This window comes from Scyliorhinus torazame, chromosome 12, assembly GCF_047496885.1.
Source record: "Scyliorhinus torazame isolate Kashiwa2021f chromosome 12, sScyTor2.1, whole genome shotgun sequence".
Lineage (NCBI taxonomy): Eukaryota > Metazoa > Chordata > Chondrichthyes > Carcharhiniformes > Scyliorhinidae > Scyliorhinus > Scyliorhinus torazame.
Window position 1 is genome coordinate 45,681,785 of NC_092718.1, and position 16,070 is coordinate 45,697,854.

Consider the following 16,070-nt stretch of genomic DNA (forward strand, 5'->3'; position numbering starts at 1 on the left):
CGCTGTCTGTGCGGAGTCTGCACGTTCTCCCCGTGTGTGCGTGGGTTTCCTCCGGGTTCTCCGGTTTCCTCCCACAGTCCAAAGATGTGCGGGTTAGGTGGATTGGCCATGCTAAATTGCCCTTAGTGTCCAAAATTGCCCTTAGTGTTGGGTGGGGTTACTGGGTTATGGGGATAGGGTGGGGGTATGGGCTTGGGTAGGGTGCTCTTTCCAAGAGCCAGTGCAGACTCGATGGGCCAAATGGCCTCCTTCTGCACTGTAAATTCTATGATTCTATGATACCTGGCGACTCGAGAGCAAAGGTAGTAAAACCGAGCAATTGAACCAAGGAGAAAATCAGCAACAGTAACCATTTCAAGATCAAGAATTTTGTGCTTAAGGAGAGATTTTCTGAGTCCCTCGTCAGAAATGCCACTGACAATCTGGTCTCTGATGAGGGAGTCACGGAGGGTCTCATAATTACAGGATTGGGCCAGCAGCTTTAAGTCAGTGAGAAAGCTGCTGAATGATTCTCCTGGTCTTTGTATACGCCTGGTGGACTTGAAGCATTCAAATGTTTCATTCGCCTCCGATTTGCAGTGGGTATCGAATTTTTTTATAATTGTGTCCCACTTATTCTTGTCCTCCCCTTCGGCATAGGTAAATGAGTTATATATCTTCCAGGGCCGGTTTCCCTGCCGCCGCTAAGAGGTGTGCAATTTTTAAAAAATCTGGCGCTGAGGTCATTTCCAGAAACAAATTAAATTGTTGCAGGAAAACCTTCCAATTATACTGGAGATTACCAGAGGTTCTGAGGTATTCTGGAAGTGATTACATCTTACCGGTTTTTGCCCGAGAGATCCGAGTGCAGCGATGCCTTCCTTGGCCGAATATCTTATCCGAGTTTTTTCTTTTTTTTTGTATTCTCTTGTCTGTCGAACCTAAGCTAGCTAGTTTCTATTTTCATTGTTAAGGCCAACACACTCCGTGGTACCATGTAGTGTTACCTGCGTGGTCGATAACACGTGTTACTCAATCCTTGGTTGATGGTGAGGTCACCACCTACAGAGATCACCACAACCACCCCTCTGAAAATCATGAGTCAGCTCCCTTTTGAACAAATGCGACCCACTTGATCTATTCAGTTATCTGGTATGACTAGTTATCTTCAACTATGTTCAACAATTATTTTACATCGCCTCTCCTGATTCCCAGATGGGAACAGATGAGGGACGATGACACCACTTGGTTGGCTCAAAGTAAGCCTAGCTCCATAGCACGCAGCCCATTGCACAGTGCAGTCAGTAATGTAGAATGGAATGCACGGCAATAACTCTCCACTCCTTTCAGGCTAAAGCAAAGCAAAACGTGCCTTTTTTCCTGCATAATGTTCTGGTTTTCCGAGGTCAGGTGAAAACCAAAGTTCCTGTGCCCCAGCAAATTTGAATTATACCACATTCTGCTAAATGAATGTTCACAACTTTGGGAGATGGCACAGGACTTGAACCTGGATTACAAATCAACAGGTACATTTATTTAACATAAAACAAATAAACAGTGTCCAATAAAAACAGCCATTATAACCATTCTTCTTCTTCTCAAAATGCCAAAATAACAAAGCTTCTCTTGTGGCAATTTTTAGCATGAAATTTATCTTTAAAAGAGCTGCTTATTCAAAGTATCAAATCAAATAGAATGGCAATCTCACGAAAAGTTGCTGCAATGCTCAAGAACACTGCATCTAAAATTGCGTTCCTGATTGCAACATACACAATGCACCTTATGCACATTACACCGGACTCAGGGGCATTGTAGGGCCTCAGTCCTATGTGCCCAAAGAGAAAGTTGCAGTATTCAAGTGTTGAGAAGCCCATATCTTGCATGTCTTTGTGTATTATGAAGGGATGGGTGCAATAAAAAGGAGCAACCACATGAGGGCAGCATTAAACCATATTAGTTACTCGTTGGTTTCCAAATTAGAAAACTGTATGTATCTTCTCGACAGCGTCTAGACAATTAAAAGACCAGATAACACTTTCCAATACACCTATCTAATAAACAACTTGCCAAGGATTAGCTTTTCATATAAGTGAATGCTTGTCTGCTGTGACAATCTAAATTCTGGCTCGTACCACGGTGACACTTCAAAAGTACATCATTAGCTGTATAGGGATATTCTGAATTTTCGAACGGCACTATATCAATGCAAATCTCTCTCTTTCATTCTTTTTTCACACTCTTCTCATACAGTATAAATGGTGGAGCAGACTCGATGGGCTGAATAGCCTACTTCTGCTCCTATGTCTTACGGTCTTATGGTCTTCCCTGACAATGGTATTTGTGTGATTGTCCTGATAAGTGCAAGACCAAAATCTTCGACAAAATGTTCAGCGACACTCAAACTCTGTACTACCAATCGCCTAGATTTTAATACATTAAAACGGCAGGACATTTCTTCTAATGAACTACTTGCCAATGTCAAATTAACTTTATACATTGTTCTCAGTGTACTTGACTTGAATAAAGGCAGATCTCCCTCTCTGAAGGGAATTAGTGAACCAGGTGAGTTTTTATAATAATTGATGAAAGTTGTCAGGTGAGACTAACTTTATATTCCAGTTTTATTGATTGATTTTAAATTCCACTAGCTGCCAGCATTCGATTTGAACCTGTGTCCCCAGGGCATTAACCTGGGCCTTTGGATTACTAGGTCTGAGATAGACCAGGACTCACCCATCTCCCCTTCATCCCTGCCATTGCTGTTTGTGAGATCATTTTGTGCACAGAATGGCTGGTGTATTTGCCCAAGTAGGAACTTGTCAGCCTGTTGTTCATTGTGTATGAAGCATCTCGGGATGTCTCAGTGATGTGATGAAGCATAAAATAAATGCAAGTTCTCTTTGAATATTGATCAGAAGGTTGAAAGCAGCAGCTATTGAAATCTGAATAAGTTTGCAGTAAGTAAAATATATAAACAAGGTCTGAAATTTGAGTAGGTGAATTGATATTACTTTTTTGGTTCTTTTCACTGACTGTCTTTTTTTATTTCATTCATGGGATGCGGGCATTGCTGACATTTATTGCCCATCCCACACCATTTCAGAGGGTATTGAGAGGCAAGCACATTGCTGTGGATCTAGAGTCACATGTAGACCAGACCAGGTGAGGTTGGCAGATTTCTTCCCTAAAAGGACATTAGTGAACCAGATGGGTTTTTACAACAATCAGTTTACGGTGATCATTAGACTAATGGCAGATTTTTATTGAATTCACATGTCACCACTTTCCATGGTGGGATACAAACCTGGGACCCCATGGCATTACCCTGAGTCTCTGTGACAATACCATTATGCCATCGCCGCCCCAGTAGATTGGCTGTTTTCATGCGTTCTTTGAAGATTTCTATTCTATTTTTCCAGACTGGCAGTTGATTAATAAATGCATTTTCAGCTCAGTTGTGATTGGTTGCTGCTATATTAGTCTGAAGCAATTAAAAACCTTTGTGCAAAAATCTCAATCAACTAATCCATCATTAACATGTCCATGACATGTCCATCCGCCAGCGCCAGCGGGACATTCCTATTTGGAAAAGTCTAATCAGAATTTACAGTAAGGTGGTTCAATAGTTTTTCAGGATGCAAGTTCACAAATGATCACCCCGCTGAAGACCCCAGTTTGCCATCTGCTACCTATTTAAAGTCCGGTGATCTGAAGTCAACATCCTCAGCATAGAAAGGCAACATCTGAATCAGCCAATCTACCTGAATCCCTGGCTTTTGTATTTTGAAGACTTCTTCTGAGCTTCTGTGCATTTGTGGCAGCCTGACAGAATCCAAATGCCCTTTGTGAGTGCCCCCACATAAACTCCAGATTCAGGAAAAAGAGGATGGCAGCGGCTTAGGAACAGGGTGAGCAGGAGGACTGCCTCCTATGTGCAGGCTCAGTCTTCAATAGGATGGAGGTGTGGGCTTAGATTGGGTGTTATTTCAGGGGCAGGTGTAGACTCGATGGGCCGAATGGCCTCCTTCTGCACTGTAAATTCTACGAAACAACCTTTCAGTCTCCGTCCTACCAGGGTACAGGCAGTTGCCCTGGTTATTAGTTACAGGTGTAACACCACAGTGTCAGTAAAATAGGACATCTTTGATAGATGTAGGGCTAGAATCTCCGTTTTGTGAAAACGGTGGTCTTTTACTGCAGGAAAACTGGCGTCAAAAGGCCACCGATTCCCCGTTTGCTGGGGGCTTGCAGCTCGAGCTGCTGATACGGTCCCAGCTCTTCTGGTTCAGAGGCCGCGCATGCGCACGGTGGCGGCCTGCAGCGGCCGCGCTGTGCTCCGTGGCGGAGTCAGCCTGGACCGCCAAAGTAGTGCCCCCCAATGGCTGCTCGCGTGCCCCGGACTTCCGGACTGGCCACCCATAGTGCCCCCAGCCCCAAATAAAGCCCTCCGCCAACTGTGGCGGCCCCGCACTGAGTCCGCAGCCGCCATGCCGAGTTCATGAACGGTGTGAGCACACAGGGGCTACAGGATAAGGTGGTGTCAAGAACAGGAGTACGAGAGGGGAAGGTCACAGAGAGCTATAAGGAGCTATAAGGAGCTGGTGGAGTGGGAGGGAGCCCCGATAGGAGAGGTGAAGAGGAAGTGGGATGAAGAGTTGGGTGGGGAGTTGGAGCCCGAGTTATGGGAGGAGGCCCTGAAGAGAGTTAACGCATCCTCGTCGTGCGCCAGGCTAAGCCTGATACAGTTTAAGGTGGTCCACAGGGCACACATGACTGTATCCCAGATGAGCAGATTCTTTGAAGAGGTGGAGGGTAGGTGTGGGCGCTGTGAGAGGGGGTCCTGTGAACCATGTCCATATTTTTTGGGCGTATCCGAGGCTGAAGGGTTCCTGGCAGGGGTTTTCTGACGTCATGTCAGAGGTCTTAAAAGTGAGGGTGATTCCGAGTCCAGAGGTGATGATCTTTGGTGTGTTGGAAGACCCAGGAGCCCAGGGGGTGAGAGAGGCCGACACCCTGGCCTTTGCCTCCCTGCTGGCCCAGAGACGGATCTTACTAGGGTGGAGGGGCTCGGAGCCCCTGAAGTCGTGGTCTGGGTTAGCGACATGGCGGGTTTCTCAGATTCAACACAATTAAATTTGCCTTGAGGGGTTCGTTGCAGGGGTTTGCCCGGAGGTGGCAGCCGTTCAGCGACTTCTTCGAGGAAAATTAAGCTGTCAGCAGGGTGGGGGGAAGGGGTGGTTGGGGACTGGGGAGGGGGGCGGGGGGGGGGGGGGCGGGAGGGATGGGAGAGATGAGTAAGGATAGGAGAACCAACAGAGGTTGGGGAAGGTGGCACTGTTTGTGTAAGCCATGTTGGCTGGGGTCTGTGTCCGAGGGTTTTGTTGGTTATATTGTTGTGTTTTTTGATTTTGTTGAAATTTGATGTTTAAAATTGTTAAAATTATAAATGCCTCAATAAAATATTTTCTAAAAAATACTTTAACCTACAAAGCAGTCACATCCCAGATAAATCCATTACCAGTCAAGAAATAACTGACGGCAGACAAAATCTCTAAAACCTTTCAATCTGCACTCTGCATTCATACACTATTAATAATACCTCATTGCTGCTGTCTCCATGTACATGGTAAGAAGTCTTACAACACCAGGTTAAAGTCCAACAGGTTTGTTTTGATGTCACAAGCTTTCGGAGCACTGCTCCTCCCATAGGTGAATGAAGAGGTATGCCTCTTCATACCTCTTCATTCACCTGAGGAAGGAGCAGCGCTCCGAAAGCTAGTGACATCGAAACAAACCTGTTGGACTTTAACCTGGTGTTGTAAGACTTCTTACTGTGCTCACCCCAGTCCAACGCCGGCATCTCCACTCCATGTACATGAAGTAACAACAGAGACAAAACAATACTGGGCACTGGTGCATAGAGTTTGAAAAATGCATCATTATCCAACAATCGGCCCAATATCTCATTAGTTGCCCAGCAGGTGTAATGTAAAAATATAATCGTTTAGTTTTCAAAAATGATAACCGATTGGAAGGATGAACGCTGTTGTAATTGATGTGCAGTACCTTCCCGTATTTGATATCATAGAATGGTTCAATTTGATGTGGACACATGACACATGGAATGCACCTGTACTGTTGGAGGCACACACACTTAAAGCATACAGATCGGGTATTCTCTAATTGTATTTTATACCTCGTACTAATAATATTTATGAAAAATGATGGGAAGCATATAGGACAGGATTTGAACTTCAATTAGAAAACCCCAAATCCAACATCTTAACCAGTGAGCCTCAGATAGAATCATTGAATCTGTACAGTGCAGAAGGAGGACATTCGGCCCATTGAGTCTGCACCGATCCTTTGAAAGAGCAGCCTACCTAGGCTCAATCCACGCCCCGCTTCCCACCCTATCCCTGTAACCCCACCTAACCTTTGGACACGAATGGCAATTTAGCATCGTCAATCTACCTAACCTGCACATCTTTGGGCTGTGGGAGGAAACCGTAGCACCCGGAGGAAATACAGGTGAAAATGTGCAAACTCCACATAGATAGTCATCTGAGATCGGAATTGAATCCTGGGACGGGATTCTCCGATATCGGCGCGATGTCCGCCGACCGGCACCAAAAACGGCGCAAATCACACTTGCATCGCGCCGCCCCAAACGTCGCTAATTCTCCGGCCCGGAATGGGCTAGCAGCGGCGTGACGCTATTCGTGCTGGCTCACGTGGTTCACGCCGTTCGGCGTCATGCACGCTGCACGGCGTGACGGCTCAAAAGACACGCTGCTCCCCCCACCCGACCAGAAGACCCGACCGGATGGCCGCCCGCCGCACAGCCCCGAGGTTCCAGTCCCGTGACATCGAGGCGCTCCTGGACGCAGTGGAGCAGAGTCGCCCCACGCCACAGCCGGCGTCTGTGGAGGGAGGTGGCAGAGGCCGTCAGCGCTGTGGCTCTGGCACCACAGACAGGCACCCAGTGCCACAAGAAGGTGAATGACCTCGTCAGGGCAGCCAGGGTGAGCCCCCCACCCCCCTCCCTGCCCGATATCCATATCCCCCCTCCCCCATATCACCTGATCACCGCCTGCGTGTCTAACCACGCATGCTTCATTGTGTATCGCAGGAGCAAACGTCGAGGCACCCATCCCCGCAGATGCAGACCGCCTGCATGATGCCCCTCGGAGACCACGGGAGACGGAGAGACCCGGACCCTCTGGCACGCGACGCCCGCATGATGCCCCGCGGAGACCACGGGAGACCGAGAGACCTGGAGCAACAGGGAGACGACGCACCCGTCGCGTGCGGGTGCGGCGACACAGGCATGTGCCACCCAGCGACGAGAGGGGCAGCCACAGGCCCCCATCACAGCCAAGTCACGAAACCACAACCCAGGACAGCCCTACCCAGGACACCCCTACCCAGGACACCCCTACCCAGGAAACTGAAATACAGGACAGTGACACAGATTGGATGGGTGGAGACAAACCGCCACCCCAAAGTGCCATGGACTCAGAATCGGACGATGCGCACGACACAACGCCACTGCTGTCACCAACACCCCTCACCATCGCAGAGTCGCTCACCTCGGTTGGGCACTTTAGTGATGAGGTGTCTGGTACACTCACTGGTGCGCACAACACAGCCGTCCCGGTACAGCAGGTGGAGGTAGGAGCAGCAGAGGGGCCGGGATGTCGGAGGGCAGCCCAGCCCAAGTGAACATCTGCCGCCCAGATGGATCCCGGGTTCCTGGAGTTACCACACCCACCCATAGGTCCGATGCAACCACCGAACCTGTGACGAGCGAAGAGGGTGACGGCCAGCTTGCTGCTGCTGCAGTCGCAGGTGGAGGAATCCACCCGCGTCCAGGAGCTGGCAGTGGTGCCGGTCATGCGTGCCACCCAGGCCGACACCGCACGGGTGGCGTCCGCGGTGGAGGCAATGGGTGCGACGGTGTCAGACATGGGGAGCGGTTTGTGAGGCCTGGGGCTTTCTGTGCAGGCGGCGTCTGTGGCCCAGGACTTGGCTGCCCTCTCACAGGAGGCCATGAACCAGCACCAGCGGGCAGAGGGGCTCAACTCCGTAGCACAGTCCCAGCAGGCAATGGCCCAGTCTCTGCAGGCCATGGCCCAGTCTCAACAGGCCATGGCCCAGTCTCAGCAGGCCATCGCTGAGGGCATCGGCGCCATTGCCCATGTGCTAGCCAGCGTTGCACAGTCACAGACAGGGATTGCCAACTCCCTGAGCTCCATGGCTGCAAACCTGCAGACCCTTGTCGATACCAGCACGGGCCTCCAGAACTGACAGCGCTAGATGTCGGGGGGGGACATCGGATGGCCAGTCCGTTCACATCCCCCACCCATGTAGAGGCCCGGGGGCCATCGCGCATCCCGAGGGAGGAGGAGGTGCTGGGGCCCGTTCCGGGTCCCATTGTAGGGGAGGTCCCGGTACACCTCAGGCTCCCCCCTTCCGTCCCAGGTGCATCAGGTGGGTAACGGGCAGGACAGGCTGGCAGCTCGCCATCCCAGTCGCCCGGGCCACAGCCTGGCCCATCTAGGCCAAGACGCCCCAGGAAACAGCCGCCAAAGGGATCCCATGTCAGAGGGCAGGAATCACAGGAGTCCACCTCCAGTTCTGCTGTACCGTCTGGGGAAACACCTAGGCGTAGTCAAAGGGCCCATAAGGACAAACAATTAGACACTGAATAAGTTGGCATGGGTGCAGGGCACAGATGAGTTTTAGGGGCTAGGTCACGTGCATGAACTGCTTTCATTATTAAAGTCAATGTTACACCTACAGAAGCTGCCTTTGTGCTCTGTCCAAAGCGTGCGGGGGTGTCATGTACGTTGAGCGCAAGTGTATGTGTGAGGGGTGGTCTTACCTCAGCCCCAGGTGAGTCTGCCCCCTTCCCCCTGGGCCGCCATAAACATCCCCCCGGGCAGAGGACGGGACGGTGCGCTGCAGTGTCACAGCCGCATGCAGGGATGGTCCGGGTGGATGGTGGTACTGTGGCCATGGGTCAGACATCGTCCAACGATGTGGTGCCAGGAGCTCATCGCAGAGCGGGTTGTCATCATCCTCCATGGCCTGCAATAGATACCTCTCCACCGGCAACTGTGTGAGCCCTGCCGTTGTGCCGCAGGTGGATCGGCAATGGGAGGGTGGTGTGCATGCGGGTGGGGTTGGGGAGGGGGGTGAGGGTGCTGGGTGGGTGGATGGGTGGGGGGGGGGGTTGTGGGTGGTCGGGTGTTGCCATGGTGTGCGGTCTGTGGCCATACTACCCGATTCCCACGCCCATCTAGTCAGTGAAGTGGGCGTCTATCAGCCTGTCCCGTGCCCGCTGGCCCAGCCGGTAATGGTGGACAGCCACCCGTCCATGTCTAGCCCATCTGCCCAGACCATTGCCCCCATCCCCCTCATCTGGGGAGGACTGCGCCTCTTCCTGCTGCTCCTCCACTCCGCCCTCCTCTGCCTGCGGCACATCGCCCCTCTGCTGGGCTGTATTGTGCAGGACGCAGCACACTACAATGATGCGGCCGACCCTATCTGACCGATACTGGAGGGCACCCCCAGAGAGGTCCAGGCACCTGAAACGCATCTTCAGCACACCAAAGCACCTTTCTATCACTCCCCTTGTCGCTACATGGTCAACATTGTAGCGGTTCTCCACCTCATTGCGTGGCCTCTGTATAGGCGTCATCAGCCACGATCGCAATGGGTAGCTCCTGTCGCCCAGCAACCAGCCCCTCAGCCGGGGATGGCGTCCCTCGTACATGCCAGGGATGTATGACCGCGACAACACGTATGAGTCGTTTACACTGCCCGGGTAACGGGCGCAGACGTGTAGGATCATCATGCGGTGGTCGCAGACCCACCTGTATGTTCATCGAATAGGTCCCCTTCCTATTGGTGAACACGGCCCTGTTATCTGCAGGTGGCCGCACGGCGACGTGCATCCCATCAATTGCGCCCTGGACCATGGGGAACCCAGCCACGGCAGAGAAGCCCACGGCCCGGGCATCTTGGCTGGCCCGGTCCACAGGGAAGCGGATGTAGCGGTGCGCAATGGCATATAGGGCGTCTGTCACTGCCCGTATGCACCGATGCCTGCGAAATGCCGGACAGGTCCCCACTCGGTGCCTGGAATGACCCCATTGCATAAAAGTTCAGGGCCACCGTAACCTTGACGGACACGGGGAGAGGGTGTCCCCCGCCAGTGCCACGGGGTGACAGGTGTGCCAGCAGGTGGCAGATGTGTGCCACGGTTTCCCGGCTCATCTGGAGTCTCCTCCTGCATTCCCAGTCCGTGAGGTCCTGGTATGACAGCCGGGGCCGGTACACACAGGGCGTACTCGGGTGCCTCCGTTGCCGTGGGGCCACGACGTCCTCCTCCCCCTCGTCGGCCAACATCGCTGGCTGATCGGAAAACATGACGGCCTAGGGGGGGTGGTGGTGGAAATGACGACATGTCATCATTGCCCATACCCCCTCCTACCCCCAGCCAGGTGGCATGGACCGCATGGGCACGACTGTTGGAGGCTGGCACCTGGCCAGGTGGACAAACTCACTTGCCTCGCACCCCCCTCCCCAGCACGGACCGCCCCGTCCCCCTCCCTGGCACGCACCTCCCCGTCCCCCTCCCCGGCACGCAACCCCCCCGTCCCCCTCCCCGGCACGCACCTCCCCGTCCCCCTCCCCGGCACGCACCCCCCCCCGCCCCCCTCCCCGGCACACACTCCCCACCCGTCCCCCTCCCCGGCACGCACCCCCCCCCCGTCCCGCCCCCCGGCACGCACTCCCCCCCCCCCGGCACGCACCACCCCCCTCAACCTCCCCGGCACGCACCCTCCCTCCCCCTCACCGGCACACCCCACCCCCTCAACCACACCGGCACGCACCCCCCCTCAACCTCCCCGGCACGCACCCCCCCCCCTCAACCTCCCCGGCACGCACCCCCCCCCCTCAACCTCCCTGGCACGCACCCCACCCCCCTCAACCTCCCTGGCACGCACCCCACCCCCCTCAACCTCCCCGGCACGCACCCTCCCTCCCCCTCACCGGCACACCCCACCCCCTCAACCACACCGGCACGCACCCCCCCCTCAACCTCCCCGGCACGTACCCCCCCTCCCCCTCGCCGGCACGCACCCCCCCTCCCCTCGCCGGCACGCACCCCCCCCACAACATCCCCGCCACGCGCACCCCCCCCAACCTCCCCGGCACGCACCCCCCCAACCTCCCCGGCACGCACCCCCCCCTCACCGTCACGCACCCCCCCTCAACCACCCCGGCACGCACCCCCCCCTCAACCTCCCTGGCACGCACCCCCCCCCCCAACCTCCCCGGCACGCACCGCCCCCCCCCTCAACCTCCCCGGCACCCCCCCTCAGCCTCCGCGGCACGCACCCCCCCTCAACCTCCCCAGCACGCACCCCCCCCCAACCTCCCCGGCACGCACCGCCCCCCCCCTCAACCTCCCCGGCACGCACCCCCCCCAACCTCCCCGGCACGCACCGCCCCCCCCTACCTACCCGGCATGCACACCCCCTCCCCGGGAAGCACCCCCCCCGCCCCCCTCCCCGCTGGCACCCGTCCCCCTCCCCGGCACGTACCCCCCCCCCGTCCCCCTCCCCGGCACTCCCCCGGAGCCCACTCCTCCCGGCACTCCCCCGGCGCCCACCCCTCCCGGCACTCCCCCGGAGCCCACCCCTCCCGGCACTCCCCCGGAGCCCACCCCTCCCGGCACTCCCCCGGAGCCCACCCCTCCCGGCACTCCCCCGGAGCCCACCCCTCCCGGCACTCCCCCGGAGCCCACCCCTCCCGGCACTCCTCCGGAGCCCACCCCTCCCGGCACTCCCCCGAAGCCCCCGGCCGTCGCCGCCGCCGCCGCACACACACACACAACCCTACACACACCTCTCCCTCCACACACACAGACTGCAGCCACGCCATCACCTCTCCAGCGGCCGCCCCCCCCCCCCCCCCCCCCCCCCCGCCGTCACCCACCTCCACGCTGGTCGGTGTCAACCATGAGCACTGGTTGACACCGATTTAAAGGTGTTTTGATTTACCTACCGGTCACGTGGGCGGGACTTCGGCCCATCCGGACGGGAGAATATCGGCAGCCCCTAAATCCATTGCCTCGCGCCCACCCGTGCCATTCTCCGAGGCGTGCAGCGCAATTGACGCCCCGCCGACTTTTCTCCCTTCGGAGAATTCGGCGGGTGGCGGGGGCGGGATTCACGACGGCCCACGGCGATTCTCCGACCTGGTGGGGGGTCGGAGAATCCCGCCCCTGGTCCCTGGTGCTGTGAGGGAGCAGTGCTACACCGTGTGTGTACATATTATATATTTTGTACACACATAAATATATATGTATATATATTTGTACACATAAATATATGATATATCATATATAATATATAATAAAACATATATAATATATATGTACACTATATATATGTTTTTGTATGAAACTCCATACTGAAGTGTCAACCTCAAAAATTAAAGCTATAACAGCCTAGTCGTAGATTTCGTATCACATCGGTCAAGATGTCAAATACACCAGCAACTAGTCATCTCCTGTGGTACCTCAAGCTAGGCTGCTTGTTCCTCGGGCTATCTGTACTGAAGTTCTTGCTCAAGGCACCTTTTCAGCTAAAATCCTTCCCCAACGTAGCCCAGTAATATTAAAATACTTCAGTAAGTGCTGCCTATAATATCTGCAAAACAAAATAAAATCAGAGAAGTGTACGTTTCAAAGATCTAGCTTGATATACAGGAACTTTTGTTGTAATTTTGCCAATTTGCCTTGTGCTAGCCTGACTGAGCTGAGGCATGTGCAGGCCCGAGGGTTTGTTTATATTAAGAGATGTCCCAAATCACTTCATCTGCCAGGAGGTACTGAATTAACTAGCTTACCTACAATTGGCTTTCAAACTTTAACCTGTATAAGGTTGGCATCAGTTGTTATACTAATTAGATGTGAATCTCTCACTCCACATCAGGCAATGTGCTAGACAGTTGCAGATCTGCTTCAGAAACCCAAACAAATAGGAGAGAAAAATGTAGCAGTTCATAATCATTTCCATTGTTTATACTCGACTAATATCTGCAAGCGAGCTGTAATTTCTGGAAAATTGGGAGGCGATTAATCTGCTCCAAATATCATAAACTGTCAAAGCAGCTATTTTTCTTTAGCGATTAAACTGTTAAAATAACTGAGAAAACTTAAGATCTTAAATTATGCCAACAACATGGTTTACTTTTTTAAACAGCCATTTTTGCTTAATTGCAAAGAACTTGCAGTTCTGTAGCATGTTAGGACTGGTTTAGCACAATGGGCTAAACAGCTGGCTTGTAATGCAGAACAAGACCAGCAGCGTGGGTTCAATTCCCGTACTGGCCTCCCTGAACAGGCGATTAGGGGCTTTTCACTGTAACTTCATTGAAACTTACTTGTAACAATAAGTGGTTATTATTATTAGATGTCCTAAACAGTAACTAAACATGAAGTTTAGTTACTGTTATTTTGTAGGCGAATGCAGCGACTCGCTCACAGCAGGGCCCCATGATTAAGAAATGAACAAATTATCAGGTCATCTGTTTCCATCCAATTAACCATTTATCGCCCTCTTGAAAGTCTCGATTGAACCTGCCTCCACCACACTTCCAGGCAGTGCATCCCAGGCCCGAACCAACTGTTGTGTGAAAAAGGTTTTTCTCATATTATACTTGCTTTTTTTACAAATCACTTTAAATCTGTGTCCCCTTGTTCTTGATCCTTTTATCTACTCCGTCCAGCTCCCTCATGATTTTGAACATCTTTATCAAACCTCCTCTTAGCCTTCTTCCCTCCAAGGAGAACCGTCCCAGCCTCTTCAATCTATCCTGATAGTTGAAGTTTCTCATTCCTGGAACCATTCCTGTAAACTTCTTCTGCACTCTCTCCAATGCGTTCACATCCTTCCTATAGTGTGGCGCCTAGAACGGTACACGATATTCCAACTAGGGTCTAACTTGTGTCTTGTATAAGTTCAACATAACTGATGCGACCATCAATTCACTCGAAGACACGTGGAGAAGTAAACCGTGGTTTTAATCAGCTTAGAACTGAGCCTGCCTGTGACCGGTACAACACTGAAGGCGGCCCCGCAGATCAGCAGCTCTTATACTTCCTGTAAAGGGGGTGGAGCCATGGGCAGAGCCCGTACATGTCCCAACATATCCCCCTGTGGGTGAAGCCACAAAATGGCCCATAGGTAGAGCAAACTGGGTCGATAACATAACACAGTGCACTGGTGAATTATCAGTAATTATACATTCACCACAATACCTCCTTGCTCTTGTACTCTTCGCCCCTATTAATACAGCACAGAATACTATATACTAAATAATATCATGGAATTGTTAACATCCGCCGAAGCAGATATGCAGGGCTGTGGTTTAAAGGTTCAAACAAGAGATAGTACCTGACAATGAAGCATTCCTTCAGCACTGTAGTGAAATGTCATCATCGCAGAATGTCTAGAGCAGGACATTCCACAATGTCTGACTCAGATGTGAGAATGCAACCATGGGACCAATCTGTCACTCAAAGGACTGTGCATTCTCCTTGAGTTCCTTCTCAGAGTATGCAATGTAGATGTTACCCCATAAAACCTGTCAGTTTTGGCTGTACTCTATCAGTTGTAAAAGCTGCACTGTAATGTTTCCCATCATTTGTAATAATGCAAAAAATCAATACCAATGTCCTCAATTCAAATCCATTTGTTTCTCAGGAAATGTGATCTAAATGTATGTAATTGTGCCAATTTTTAAGCACATCTTTGAGGTTCACTACCTAACATTCCATCTTCCAGCTGCCAGTAAATCCCTGGGTTAATTTGGAACTAAGTTGCTGAGCTGAGAGATATTTAGGATCTCTTGATGTTAACCCGCTCCCTTTTCCTCACCTTTGACCAAAGTCTGCAAAGTTCATTGGACTCAACAGAATTACTTTATTCTTTGTGTGAAAAACTAACATTGACGACCCCCGGTTGCTGGAGGTCAGCAATATATTTAACCATGCAGTTGACCCATGGGTAAATGCATTAAAGCTGTAAGTTCTCTTCGAAATGTTGATGGACTTAGTCATCCAAAGCTGACTGCATTGATAATTGATCTGTGATGAAGAGGATATTGTGACCCTGTGACCTTTCACATTGAACTTTGTTAATTGAGCCATTAGCTATTTGAGTGTAACCCACATGTCAATTAGTAGCATACACACCTGATTAAAGCTGAAATTAAAAGCACAGCATTTTGTCATCGGCGTCTGGTAATGTTTACTATGAAAACAGGAGAATGACTCGAATCAGATTTTGGCACGGGTATATAGATTGTAGATTGCTGAATGGCTGCTTCAGTAATCCTATCTTCACTGAGTGACAAAACAATTTACAGTTATACAGTTTTGTTATCATGATAAAATATCCCAAGGCATTTCACAAGAGGGTTACCAGACAAAAATAATCCCTGAATCTAAAAAGGAGATATTGGCCAAAATTATCTGGCCACCTCGCGGTGTTTTCCCTGCGGTGGAGGCATCTTGACATTGGCCGCCGGCAGTGTCTCCCGTTCCCGATGAAATCCATGGTGTTTTGCGTGGCTTGCCAACCCCGCTGCTGGGAACCCGCTGCGGGGAGGGCCGCCTTTGGTGAGACTGGGAGATTTCCCCCCCCGCCCGGCAGGAAGGGTCAGAAAATCCTGCCCATTGGAAAGGCATCCGTGTGCTTGGCCCAAGAAACGGGTTTTAAGCATTTTAAAGGAGGAGAGAAAGAGGCAAAGAAAGAAAGAGGGGGGACAGTTTCTGGACAAGGTGGCCAATGCCAAGGCCATCAATTGTTTGTCGAAGGGCGAGAGGGTATGCCGAAAGGATCAGTTGGAGGAATGCTGGTGGACTGAGAGCCACTGAGCACAGAAGTTAACCTTCACACCACCCCAGCTACCATTTGGGATTCTGCGTTATAAAGTCCAATGGACAATAGGTGTTGGTCAGTAAGATGAGATTTGACAGTCAAATGTACAGCTGTGCACTGACTATA